General features: G+C 40.2%; 1 protein-coding gene across 12 annotated transcripts in view; it reads left to right on the top strand.

Moving 5' to 3' along the window:
• Positions 1–14,983, top strand: part of Heph (polypyrimidine tract-binding protein 1 heph) — a 432,396-nt gene that overhangs the window by 244,888 nt on the left and 172,525 nt on the right. The window lies entirely within an intron of this gene.

Below are 14,983 nucleotides of genomic sequence, written 5' to 3'. Positions count from 1 at the left end.
ACGTCTCTCGGTAAGGAAGGTAGGTTGCCGGTTTTGGAGCGCGGAGCAGGTGGTTTCGAACTCTTGTCAAGGCCTTGTGGCGAAGTTTGTGCTGACGAAGGCGTTGGTTAGGTATATTTAGGTTGGAATTTTTCACGGTGGTATGTCGTTTCTGGCGAGAAACTCCGAGTTTCTTGGAGTTGGATGGAGTTTGTTAATGATTGACAGGTTTGGGTTAGGTATTTAGGATAGAATTTTTCACGGTAGAACGTCGTTTCTGGCGAGAAACTCTGAGTTTCGTGGAGTTGGATGGTGTTTGTCAATGATCGACAAATTTGAGGTTCAGGAAGGTTCGACTCTGCATGACGTTACTTTCAAGTACCACGTTACTTCTGTTACTTGGCTTAGTTTTTCGTGGAGACGACTCATACATATACGTATGTTTATTAAAATAAATATCTTTAGACTTATCGTAGCATGGCTTAGCGTAGTTTTCCGGTGCTCGTTATGCTCCGGGCTTCGGGATGTGCTTCCGCGCAACCCTGTCAAACCAATTAAGTCGGTCGCATTGTACAGGCTGCTTTTAGGGGCTTTGTTGCGAACCACCGGTTATGGCCGCGTGACCGCGTCTGTAATGTATCAGTTTTATGGGCGACGTGGACGACGTGTCTCACCGACGCTGGTCACCGTGAGTTTCTGTTACATTATGACCGCCTGCAGCCAGGATAGCGAAGCGTTCGATTGTTTGGACATGTCGTAACTGGTACGCGGAATGGTCGTTTAATAGCTTGTGCTACGTCGTTTCCGAGTTTTTAGGGTCAAGAAAGTGTTCGCGACAGTTTTCGGACGTTGCCGATGGCATGTAAAGACGAGAAGTTTATTTAGCAGGCTTTTGGGCGTTTGATGTGTGTTTTAGGGGTATCCGAGCGAACGATACGTTTTGTTCGGAAAGTGTACGTTCCTATGCTGCGAATAGCAAGAACGTTACTCCCGAGGCTCTGCTAATAAGCTAAATGGAACGGCTAAAAATACTCTTCGTCTCTTAAGAAACGCGCGTGACTACCCTTCGAATAAACATTTTTTCCAAAAAGATTCTGTAGAAACGGAAATACCGAAGAAATAAATGGAAACGGGAATGAAAATGGTGGCTTGATCCCCGACCAAACGAGACGAGGTTCCCGCCGCTATCGCGTTTCAGATTACGTCGCGTCGTCGGTGCAGTTAATTCGAGGCGATCCGGCTACGCTGTGACGCAAACCACGAAAAGCGGGCGCGCACAGGTCTGCCTGGATATTAAACGTTAATTATACAACGAAATTTACTTAGAAATACGAGTCCAGAGAGGAGACCGGCGGAGTAAAGGAGAGGGTTAATCTAACTGGTAACCAGATGGAGAAAGAGGGGAAAGAAGGAATGCTGGAAACTAGCGTGGCAGAAACTAACTCGACAGCTTAAGGAGCGAGAACCGTCGTCGCGAAGTTTGCCCGTTGATTGGACATTTATGGCGGCGAGTTGTAAACTGCCGGTTACAGACGTTAATTAGCATTTATCGTAGTTTACCAGTCCTAGCTTTTGTGATCCTGTCGACATTTTGACAGCCGGATATCCTTCTGATATATTTTCCTTTGCTTTTTTTTATTCGACAAACTTCTTCGAATCGTAATTTTGATAGCAGTTTGTGGAAGCTATGGAATATCAGTAAAAAATTAAAATTTTCTTTATTTCGTATTATCTATATGTTTGAACGTTGTGGAATGTTGAGCGCCGCGTGTATTATCAAGTCACAGATTCGTTCGAGCTACTAACCAACGAATAACTTGTTGGTAAAGATGCTTTCGAAAAGAAAGCTGTACGAGAGACTCGAGGGAAAAGAATATTTACATTAAACGCTTGAGATTGTAAAATATCTTTATCGTCTTTACTTTTTTACTCTATTTTCTCTTCGAGCAGCACGAAAAATTCAAAAATTTAGAAATTGTACATTCCGCTCAGCTACATGCAACAAAAGAGGCGAAAGGAATAAGAAAAAGGAAAATCTGCACGAGCGTTTCACGGATGCTAGTCTCGTCTACGCCTCTGAAATGGAATATATATCTAGCGTACGGAGCGACGACGTTCACCAGTGTCCGCTCTACGTGGATCACCGCTTGCTGTCTCATTTTTTTCACCTTCCGTTCGCTTGGTGTCCAGGCCCTGGGGATCTGGCAAATCCCGAAATCCACCGATGCGTGTCACTCCGATCGCCTGTAGCATTTTGTTTGTTCTTGTTTATTGGAGATTCGCTCTCGTCGCCGTCGCCTCTTCTTTCTCTTCTTTTCTCTGTTCTTCTTTCTCATCGTCGAGGATTTACATGGAGATAATTAATTCTTCTGGAAACAACGAACAGATTTCTAGGCTCCGATTGCTGCTGGCCTCCTAAATAAGAAGGTTAAAACAAGAATAAATATGAAACATTTCTAAAAAAAAAAAAAAGTAACCACTTGTGTCGTAAATCCGAGCAGTTGAGCCAACAAGTATGTAACGACAGTATATTTGGGTAAATAATCCGCAGTCTGATTATTAGCAATAGAGCGAATAAAACACGGAAAAGTCAAATAAAAGTCGCTGACTGGTAGAAAGCTTCTATGCTTAAGGGTGAATCCACCAAACAATTTTCATTCCCCAAAGTCCAGACTTGTCGTTTCGGCCCTCGCGACAGTCGCTGTGGCGGATGATGTATGGATCGGTATTACGAAATAACGAGAACGATCGCCGCTGCAACCGTCGCATATATTTAGAATAAATAATTAGAATAATAGAATAGACCGCTCGCGGATAACTTGATAATAACTCGATAATCGCTCGACAATTGATTATTGATAATTGATCGCGATAATTATACTGGTCGGGTGGAGTCGAAAGATTGAAATTCGACTTGGAACGAACTTGGGGTTGCCCTCAACGGCGACATTGTTTTTGCCTGGAGATAATCTCGCGCTAATTTCGTATGTCGAAGTGGTATCCGTGATCCGAGGCAGAACAACAACGCGAGTCGCTCTCGCTTCGCCTCGTCCTATGACTCGTGTGTCGCCACATCGCTATTCTTTATCTCGATCTTATCTCGTCGGTGTGTTATCGCGGCAAAGCCAACTTCAATTACAGACGGGATACGGGATGCCCTGCATGCTCGACTGGCCAATTGAAAAATAATAGAAGCTCCTCGATCCCCACGGTGGCACGTCTAGACCGCGCTTCTCAGTCCTGTTGGGACCATGTCGAATGAAACGCATCGCATTCGCCGCGCTCCCATAGAGATGAAAACGACTCTACCACAGCGATGGGATCTGAGAATCTTGAAATCTGTACGTATAAAAAAGAATTCCAGTTGATTCCTAAAGAATTCATCGAAGAGAAAATTAATCGTTCGTTTTAGCGCTACTAGTAAAACATTACGCAAGGACGAGTAGGGGGTGCGGTACTTTGCTCTTTATCTCGCTAATGCTACACTCTTCTACGATCCACCATTATCCGTTATTATAATACTCTTTATGTTGTGTCATAAAACTTTACAAAAGCTCGATCGATATTTTCTTATTATTATCCAGGCTTCGTCATTTCATGTAAGAACAGAGACGCGTTAGCATAACGTAGAAGAGAATAATCTGGGGGCATTGCACGTTAAAACGTGTCGGGGGTGCGCACCCCCGACTCGGCCCCGCAGCAGCGCGCCTGATTCCGTACAACGTGCCGTGTTTCACACGACCACGGTCCGTGCCTATTGTGCTCGGCTATTAGCCCCGTTCTGTTTAGCTCGAGACAATTCCGATAACGAGCTTTTACCCAGTTTCGATTAGAATCGGCTAATGCCGACCAGGGCCGGCCCTCTTTCGCGATTTCTCGCCCAGTCTTTACCTCGTTATAGCGTGGTTTTCGTGTTTCTGGTTAAGTTTCGGCAATAACATTGATTCACGGGGAATCTTGATGACGGTGATAATGGGTCTTATTAATGGTCTATTAGTGAAATTTGGGAAATGCGGTGAAGTTAACGTAATCTGATAGGGGCTCGTAAGGAAATTGGTAATTAATTTTAAAGAGGTGTTAACGACCATCTCTTTCTGACGTTTATTATTAAGAATATCGTAAAGCTGTTTTCGACGGAATTTGTGAGGAAATGTGTGCATGCAATTTAAGAACTTTTAATTACAAAGTCGAGCGTAAAACAAAAAATTAAGAATCTCTATGCTTAAAGAACTTGCTTCAAACTTGCCTCGATACCTCTTGCAACTTTATCGTGCTTATCAACGTCCAGACTATCATTACTTGGTTACCAGCGTTATCAGTGACATTTATCTGGAGCCCTGGCGTTATTTTAATCCGTTTTTACGGTCGACAGGCTTTCGATCTACGAACTCGATTGCTGATTACTTTCGATCAGAACGATCGCATGCTCGGTGTGATTGAACGATCATTGCTGTTGGAACGAGTCACGGAAACCGAAAGTGCGCTGCAAGTGCCAGGATATCGACGCCAACTCCGCGAATTCGTCATCCTTCCCCGTTTTACCACCCCTTTTGCTTCTACTTTTCTCGCACTTTTCATTTCTATATTCATCCACGTTTTGTTTCATTTACTGCGGCTTTTGTTCCGCGTATATCGCGTGCCACGACGATTTCAATCCCCCTAGATTTCCTCACATTTATCCTCGTTTTTTCTTCTTCTTTATATACATCCTCGTCGTATTGACAGAAAAATCTCGTCTCGTGGCGTTCGTGATTCCGGTCGTTCTACGTAACTAAAATAAAAAGCTCAATGAGATCCTTAATTAGAATCAGTTTGTCTATAACTAAAGGAACTAGAACAAAATAGAACAGTGGATAATTAAAAAAATGGCAACGTTAAGAAGTTTCATAGACAAACGTTTTCCACCCTCTTTCGACTTTCAAAAGCAACGATCAAGTAGATTTTAAGGGATCGTGAACGCCGTGTTAAGCAACATAAATCTGAGGAAAACGTGTTTAAAGTTACATCAATAGGAATTACTCGTATAGAAATCTTTCAAGAGCAACTTCCTGAATTTTGGGAGTTTAGTTTTGCGCATATACTTTTGTAGCTATATTCTTTAAGAAAGTGCAAAGAAAATGATCGATCTCTTTCAAAGGCTTACGCTAGAATACCTTCTTAAACAACTCAAATGCTAATTAAACGAAGGAACGTTCGATGAAATGCGGCATATGTCGGAAAAGGAAAATAAAATTAAAAAAAAAAAAAAAAGAAGAAGATGGAAGATGGGAAAGAGACGTAACGCGAAGGAAAGAGCTGTGAAAGCGTTTGTCGCGAAATGATCTGGCGGAAAGGGCGTGTAATTAACCCGGCGGACAGCGCTATTGATTCCGGCCGATATTAAAATGATATATCGCCGCCGGCTAATAGTTCAATATTTCATGCACGCTTACAAACTGCGGCCGGCCGGCCGGTTTCGCATGGACGTCGGGGAGATAATCCGCGCGGAAACGGCCGCCCTTCAAAACGATCCTCCATTTACACGGTGAACATTCGAAACAGAATGATTAATGACGTTATCGTGGAACATGTAATTCCCCTCCCCCCATAAACCCCTCTCTTGTGCCACGGACGCGCTCGCAGCGTCATTTTACACGTTGAAAATGAGCCCCCCCCCCCTCCCGAATTGAATTCGAGGACGAAGACGTGTAAAGGGAATCGAAGACTCGATAGTATTTATCATATTTTAGTCGTTATTGCCATCTAGGGAAGTTACGAAAAATTTTTATAAGATTAATAGTGGAAGAAGATTAGGGGTTGAATCGAGAGAACGAATATTAGAAGGTTGTTAACGGATGAACAGCGAAAGGAAGAAATACAGCGAGATTAATGAGAGTAAGTAAAAATGGAATAAAGTAGTTATTATTAAACAGACAGTACAGTTATACTAATTAGTGTACCGAGTGTTTCTGTAGCGAATATTAAATTTAAATATTATTTAATTTCATCTTCGCTAAACACGAGAATCTAGTAAAATTTATTTCAGCTTCTGCTCTCTTGAATTTATATAAATGCATCTAGATTTCTACCTTCTACATTCGTCAGATCGTATCTAGAACTGTAATCAGTGGGATTTGTCTAATCTATGTAAGTTTATCTAATTATCCGCGCCAAGTTCCAGGATGCATTTAAATTAATCCGAATTCCTATTCTTTAGAATTCGTTTTATTTCGAATTTATCTAAATTTCGTGCGATTGCTGAAATCTTTGGTTTAAAGTTAGAATTTTAAAAGTTTATAATACTCTACGGGTAGAATTTTTGACAGCTTGTCTTCGGTTCGACGAACAGCAACGCTGAAACTTTCTTCTATTGTCAAATTGTCACGTTAGAGTTTGTTGAATTATTTCATTAAACTTCTTGAGTCTTCGCGTTACAGTTCCATGGTTTGTTTAATTGGCACTTTCGAATTGTCTTCGGCTTGTTAAATCGCGTAACGAAGATCTTCGTCATCTTATTCAAGGTTTTCCTAGTTAACACATTGTACTGGTTTATCTTATTAAAGTTACTAAATTAGCGATCATATCATAAAAACTGTCGCTTAATTCATTCACCTCGTGTGAAAGGTAATTTCAAGTAAAATCAATCTTGTTCCTTATTTTTGAATAACAGTTTATGCAATTTGTGATTACAGTTAAATGTTTGTTAGTAATCGAATAATCGGCTCAATATTAAGACACAATTATCATTTCGTACTCTTGCGAAAGCGTGTATCATTTATTTACGAATAATTTGCCAATAAATGTTGATAACCTTAATACATGATATTAAACATTTAATACTGACATAATCCTGCTGCTCCGACACTCTAATCTCTATCCAACGACCGTTTCCCTCAAATTTATTCAATCCAAAACAACTATATCATTTATCAACCTCTCATTATCAGTCATAAAACAATAATTCCCATTTGAACAAATTAAAGTACGCAAAAATGAATGTATAAAGCTGCCGTTAATATCCATATTCTTCACTACTGATTTTACCAAAATTATATTTAATTGTCATCTTTGGAAACGAGGCAGCTTACGCTTTAAAATGCCGTTCGGTTCGTTCCGATCGGACTTCCGATTCTGGAGTTATCGTCGGTGGAAGCAAAGTCTAATTTTTTTCTCTTCTCTCCCTTCTCTACCTCTGTCCCACTCGCTCGCTCGGACCTCTCAATCGCACTCACTCACTCACTCACTCACTCACTGACCTATCACGAGCGAGCCACGTGTGCGCTACTCAATGACACCCGCTGAGTCAGCGGGTTTTTGCTACTACTAGTAGTGAGTACTCACCTCCAGGAAAGAATGTGGGTCACGCCGTTGACCAACATCCCTGCGTCTCGGAGCTCGCCTTCTAGATCCATATCTCGCGAACGGATCGAAGTATCCAGTTAAAATAAAGCGCGAATCATTCTGTTTTCGATTAAATAAAATAAAATTAATTAAATAAATAAGAGAATTTACAAATTGTTAGGCTGTATTTTAGAAGAAATTTGTGAATCTTTGGAGCATATTTTATGCTCGATGTTGAGGTTATAGCAGCGTATGTTATATAAAGTTTTCAGGCAGATTGTCGAGGTAAAATTCCTTTCTTTGTAGTTGTATTAAGTAAGTATAATATACAAATTTTCTCTTATAAAAGATGCATTTCACGACATCAAAGGCCGTATCGATACACATATTGATTTTATTTGCCAATTAATATGCGTTTGACGAACAAACAACGTCGACAGACTCATTTCGTAGGAACTTTTTCTCACGATTTACCTAGTAGTTTTTTAGGTGGTCTGGATTAACGCATGCCTTCAAAAGGCTGTCGTTTCCAGTCTCTGGCGAGTTTCTGCTTCATTGACCGCTTCATTAGCAACCGCGAAATCAACGTTTTTCGTTCGAGAAAGAGAAACGTTCGAGGAAAAGTTGCCGTTAGTACCGTACGAAGTATCGACGAACTGGAAACATTCCATCGAACGTTCGATTAAATCTTTCTTATTAGACCGTAATTATCGCACGCTAGGAAATTTCACGCTTGATTTATCAAAAATGTTAGAGAATCTGTCTCTAAAATCACCTTTGTCTTAAAAATCAGCCTTTCCACAACTATGGCCCCGTAACCACCGACCATAAACGTTTCGGTTATGGTCATTCATCGAAATTAACCCTCCAGTCCGCTTTCAACCTTTTTATCGTGCGTCGACGATGCAACGAAGCCGGAAGACGAAACAAAGCGACGAAAGGCAACGTGTCATTTCGCTGGACCGAGTGTTTGCACCCGTTTCGCGCGTTCCACTCGATACCCTCGCGAAACTCTCCGCTTTCACCCCTTCCGCGACGCATTTGATGGTTCCACGCTCTTGTTTCGTCGATTGTTCTCATCGCCCTCGCTTCCCATTTTCTGCGACACACGTTCATCTCGCGGAGGAACGTTTTCTCCATTCGAGGTGTCCGCCCCACGTTTCACGAGAAAGTTTTATTTGCGATTTTTTCACGCAGGCAGCAGCGTGCTCCTGCATCGACTAATATTTGATCGCTGTTTCTGGAATCGGAGGTTTTAGTTGTAGCTAGGTTTGATCGATTTTTTCGCAGATTTTTTTAATTTTTCAATTGGTTTTGTTAATTCCCTGTGGTTGCAGGTAGGTTTGGCAGACTTTCACGAGTAGATTTAAGTGGGTTTTAAAAATTTGTTTGCTCTTTATACGTCGAGTGGTTTCTATTAAATTTTTGAATTAATGTTTTTTTGCGATTGTTGTTTCTGGGGGAATTGAATGTTTAATAAAACTAATTTAACCAACCAAGTTCAAAAAGCATCTTGTATTTGTCCTGTTTTGGGGGTTTAAGGTTATCGTATTGAAAATTGTAGGTAATCTTATTGAAACGTGTTAAATAATATGTTACAACACAGAAATATACATAAAGTGAAGAAATCTCGATTCTTTTCTGGCTTTATTCAAAATTAAAATTAATAACATAAAATGTTACCAAGATTCTTGACTGAAATAATAGGAAACGAGCTGTCTTCGAATTTTTCACCCCTTAAAAACAAAACGTTAAAAATCGCCAACCTCAGACCTCACATTCTGTCATGTATGTTAGTGCTTATTCTGATCTTTTCAATTACCGGTATCCGGGCTGGAAAAACCGGAAACAGCTCGGTCAGCCTTTGCTTTAATTTCGTTCTATCTACGCTTCGTATCATTATCTCGTATTAATAGCTGCTACGTGTTCTTGAATATCTACACGCGATGGTTTCAAAGCAAATCTTCTAAAATTAAACGTTTTGAAATTTATGAATTATACAATAAAAATCGATAAAAGAAACAGCTTCGATATTCGTCTTGCATTTTTAGGAAATATATATGCAACTATTTCAACGATATAGTTTATTACTTATGTTTATCGCTTAATCATAATTTGTACGGATTTCCATCCTTTTTCGCTTATGGCTAAAAAAATATCGAATTCGTTGATAATAAAACATTATAAAAGAAAAAAAAAACAGTAACGAGTTTGGAATATTCTTGAATGTTCGAAAGAATTCGAACATAACGAGTGGAAAATTAATTTCGCGGAAGTGCCTTGTCACTGTTTGCACCTGTGAAATTGAATGAACATGAATTTTCTGGATTCTGTTTCGAGAGGCGAAACCGAAATCTCTCGCCGATTATTCCGGCTGGCTCCATTAAAAGTTTCTGGTAAACTCGATTTACCTGTAGCCGTACGAATTGGGAGAAAGGAACCTCCATTTTCGATGTTTCATTTCGTAATTAGCGGATTGGCCGCTGATGGATGTGAATGGTAGAGATTATTATAATTTCAGAGTCGAAAATATATTTCTGTATGTATACGTTGGTGAAATAATAAATTGATGAAGTAATTATGATCGACTATGTCCTTAATCGTATTATTCCAGTCATTATCGTACGAAAATATATGCGAGTCCATTGTTATTGCTATTATTAAATATATTATTAAATGTATATTATTAATTATGCTCTCCCGCAGCATAAAATTCCTTTAATTAATTATAATGATTTTTCTTTCTAATCTTTCGTTCGATAGTTTCTTAAATCGTTACGAATCCGTGTGAATTGCTAAAATTAGGACAAGACCGACACCACGTCCGAAAACCTGCACCCATTCACACTGCCATCTCGAACACGCGTATCTCTTCTTACACATGTATATTTGTTTCTTTAAATACAGTTATATGCTGTCACTGTACGCTATCCGCCATTGACTGTATCTGCCATTGTTGAACCGAACGCTCGTATTTATTCTAGTCCTTCCCTAATTCGTGTAAACGTAACGAGAGAAGCAAGCAAGAAGCACGAATAGTATCTAAGACGATTGGGAAACATGATTTCCCGGCGGTTATCGGGAATCGGCATCCGGCGCGGAAATACGCTTGGAGGGAGCGTAATTCTCCGGTACGTGGGTCAACCGATCCTCTCCTCTGGCGCAGCGGTGTAGAGGAGGAAGCGTATTACGTGGGTTCGCGTGCAAGAGAGTCGGAAGAAATAAGGGATGAAAAGCGGGCCGCCCGGTGAATCGAAGTCGAGGCACCAGCCTCCGGTAATGAGAAAATCACAAAAGCCCGGCTGCCAGCTGAATGGCCTCCGCCGTCGATCCTTTTCGTCGGATGCTCCGATCACCTTCGAGTAATCCGTTTTTCAATCTTATCCACCAAGGGGAACAAATCCTACGACGCTGGCGAGATATCGCGTTCCCATCGGTATCGAGGATTAGCGTGCATTGTGTCGCGGTAATGACGCGTTCGAAAGGCTAGAGGGAACTTTCGGAGTTCGTACGGCAGTTTACCAGTGTGTTTAGATGTGTGCGACTCTTGGTAAAGGGTTTCGTGATAATCAGACTGCGGGATTTCTATGCAGATTCGTAATTTTATGAACTTAATTATACAAATGGGAGCAGAAAACTTCATCCATTGAACGTTGTAGCAAGTATTGTATATTAATTTTAGCAATTTTAGTAATTTTAGTAATTTTAGTTTGAACTTTGAGAGGAAGTTTTGCTTTTGTTTAACATTTAGTTGAAAGTCTAGATAAATTCCTTTCTTAAATTTCTCGTAACAGCAGAAGAGACATTCGACCTTTTTATCTGTATAAAAAGATATTGAGAGATTCTTCAACTATTGTAATATCAGAATTAAATCTTCCCCCCTGTAAACCTGTCATTCTTCCTTAATGGAGTGAAATCACAAGCTGACTTGGTTTTGCGCAGAACCGAAATAATCCCGGGGGAAGTTTTTTGGTTCGGAATTACGGTTTTCACCCTGAACGGACATAATTAATTGAATTTCTCGTAACTCTAAAGTTACTCTATTTCTTCCTTAAAATCCGGTCCATCTTTTAAACTCTGACTTAAAGTTTATGAAAATTTTCTATACAGCTATAACGAGGAATATAGTTACGTAGTTTTTTCCGGACTATCCAAATATATAACGTATGTCTCTCGAAGATCAATAAAGAAAAGGAAGAAAAGAAAAGACTAGTATCTCGAGATTAATATCTTATAAATATTAATAGCTGTAAATACTTCTTGCAATTAAGCTTGGAAGGACTCTAGCACAAATAGGATCGTCACGAAGAAAACATTGAAAAATCGGCAGAATGGATGAAATACCGTAATATATAAATGACGAAGAACTATGCAAAATACGTAATACGCTAGGACATCGACCAACGCTGTATCAAAGAGATATCGTTAGATCTACTCATATAGAAAGCTTTCTGCTGGATAATTCCTGAAAATCAGCAATGATTTTTTCGACGTTGCCAGCCCCGTCGTTATTTCATCAGGCGAACGAAAATGTAAATTGGCCCTCGGGTTGTATTGTTCGCTGCTCGGTTCTCGCAAGTAAATTAGAATCACCGTGGGTATTCGAAACTCGTGAGGCGTGAGTTACGATGACTGCATTATAGTCGCGATGTATGCGTACTGCCATTGCCTGGAGAATCGGAGGAAGATTAATGGAAGGACGCGTTAGGATTCATTAAGTTCTTGATCAAACGAACTTTGCGGTACTAATGAAGATTTATTTTTTCCACGGTGAAATCACCGATGAACGACCACGTATTGCTTGTTCTATTGACCTTTGTTTTTTCTATCGATTAGTATGTAAGGTGTTTATTAACCCTTACGTTGTATCAACGTTGAAGTCGTCGTACAGTATACGCTCTGCCAACCGTAAATATTAAGTTGGGCGATAAATTCGAAAGACTTTCGTTTCGTGTTAGAAATTGTAAATTAGAAAGTGGACGAAAGTAATTACGAAGAAACGAAAGTTTCCAAGTATATGTTAAAAAAAATGACACGGTCGTAGAGATCAACTTCGTATTAGAACATCTACCCTGTCCAAAATGATCGTGAAAATGTCACGTATTTATTTGGAGATTAGCGAGCTTGAATTTATTTTGCGTTTTACATTATAAATCAACCCTCGAGCCTCCGTCTGCGACCCCTTTTCCCAAAGAAGCAACACAGAACTCTATAAAATGAACGTAAACCCGGAACCAGTAATCCTCTTTGACGAATTTACCTTCACGAACATCATCGTCAGAACGTTCCAAGATGCGATGGCAAGCGTGTTCTTCATTGTTTCTTCGCCGCGTGGTAGAAACGTCCACCGGTTACAATACTAATTGGTAGTCGGTGATGGACAGGTTGGTAAACAGCGGTGAAAGCATCCGGAGGGTGGCTCCTTGCCACAAAGCCTTCTGATCGACTTTTCCAACCCTTCTGCAACGTCTCTGCTCGAGGTTGTAACAATGGGGGATGAACGAGGAAGCATAACGACTCGCGTAAATTGGCGGCAAAGCTTCCCGCCTGTCTTCTTTCACGACTTCGCGATCCTAGTTGGAGCGTAGATCGAATTCTGCGTGGGATTTTCGTTTGATTTACGACGAATATAAAAATTAATCGTGAAAGATAGGAAGATAAGCGACTTGGGCGCTTGCTGCTTCGTAGCTAGCTCTTTCGGAGAAAGATTTTCTCCGATTGGACGATGAAAGGAGACATTTTTATTTAGATTTTACGTTTTATTGAATTTAATCAGCGGAACAGTTTGTTGTTTCATCGTCACTGGTTTTTTTGGTGGTTTGATTTTTAGGTAGGAAAATGCGTACGAAGAACACGCGATGCGTAACGCGTTCGATTCTTGGCTAATTCTCATTTCAGACGACGATGAAATTTTTAAGAACATAATAAATGTTTATTATTTTGGCCGGCGTGGAAACAGCGGAATGTTGCGTTATAACGTCTGCGTTTTTCTTGCGCCCATTCCGTACTGCATTCTTCTTAATTTACGTTCTTTTATTACAACATCGTGCCCTATCTTGCCGCCCGGCACATTCTCCGTTATAATTGTATAATAACTCCATTATTTCGTGACAAATAATTATGAGCGACGCCGCGCGTCTTTTTTATATCTGCGCTCTTCCAAACTTTTAGAAGACGTTTCTTATTTATTCTTTTTTTTTCTTTTTTTTCTTTTTTGCTATATTATGCATATATAAAAAATATAGATATACATTTGCGTGTCCGAATTCGAAACGAGATGCTATTCTTTATGTATTTACATTTCCAGCGTATATAAATGACGAGAATGAAATAATTAAATACGCATAAACTGTCCTTTACACACTTTGCAAATTGGACGGAAACGTTTCTCCATTGGATCTAGAACAATTTACACAGAAATTTTTGCCTCGATTTATCAATTTAAGGTCACATTTCGATCATTAATCATAGCCTACACAGCCCTCCAATAATTCGAAATATTATTCTTCCAATGCTTCAAAACCATCGTTAGCTTCGATCCATCAAGTAATAAACAATTTCATCGAACGACGAACACCTTTTCCTTAAAACGTTTAAAAAATCCAAACCCGATCCCGAAAGAGCCCCGAGAAAAAGCACGAATTCCTATTTCTCTGATTAACACACACTGTGTCTGAACAGCCTGAAGAACGTCCCTAAGAAACCACCCCTTCCAGCAAAGGAAACATTCATTCTCGTCAAAAGAAAGAAGAATCGTTCGTTTCTCGAGAAGGCCGCCTTAAATAACAAAACACTTGGTTCACTTAACGGCGATGGGGTGGTTGTATCGACACTCCGAACTCCTTCCCCCTGGCAACACACGTACAAAATACACAGCGTTAAAAAGACACACCTTGGCCCCGCTACGGATAGAAACTGTCACGACTACACGGCCGTACACTTAAGACCGTGCCACACTAATGCATGTACACTTAAGTCGGCCGCATAGAACCCGACGGTAACTGCAGCTGCTTACAGGGGCTTCCGACAGTTTCCACCAACCCCCACTGTACGCCCCCATTCCACGTCATTATCATCCATTTGCTAATACAACAAGATAAATTGCCCTGCCTGGCTGCAACGTTACACCATGGCCTCCGAGTTTTCTCCTCTTCTATCCACCGTCTCTGTAACCACCCTCTTGAGCGTCTTTCGTGGAAAGGCGAAGAAGGTGGTGGTTGGCTCGCCCTGGAAGCGTTCGTTCCGCCGGATTTCTTCCTTCCTGTATTTCTTTTCTTTCTTTCTTTTTATCTCTCTTTAAATTCGTTTTCTTTCTCTCGTTCCTTTGTTTCGTTTCAGCTTGAGGGAATTACGGTGTGAATGGCGAAACGCGAGGTTGAGATTGATTTTAGGTAGAGTGCAGAAGGTTTTAATCGTGGTGTGGATTTTTTTTTTTTTTTTTTTTAGGGTTTTCGTTATTTTGGAGAAATATTTACTTTTGTTTATCTTTGATTTATCTATTGGAAATGTTCGTCTTGTTATTTTTGGGCAGGTGGAATTTTTATTCTAATTCTGGACGTGGTTTAAGTATTCTTCTTCTTTCGCCTCTTATTGTTTTTAGTATCTGGAAATGTTCGAAACGTATTAAGGGATTTATCAAGTTGCTTAGCAATTTGTAAGTCTGATTATACTATTTCCTTTTTTG

Source organism: Bombus fervidus, chromosome 15 (genome assembly GCF_041682495.2).
Source record: "Bombus fervidus isolate BK054 chromosome 15, iyBomFerv1, whole genome shotgun sequence".
In the NCBI taxonomy this organism is placed as follows: Eukaryota; Metazoa; Arthropoda; class Insecta; order Hymenoptera; family Apidae; genus Bombus; species Bombus fervidus.
Note: the sequence above shows the minus strand (reverse complement) of the source record. Positions and strands in the feature narration are given on the sequence as shown.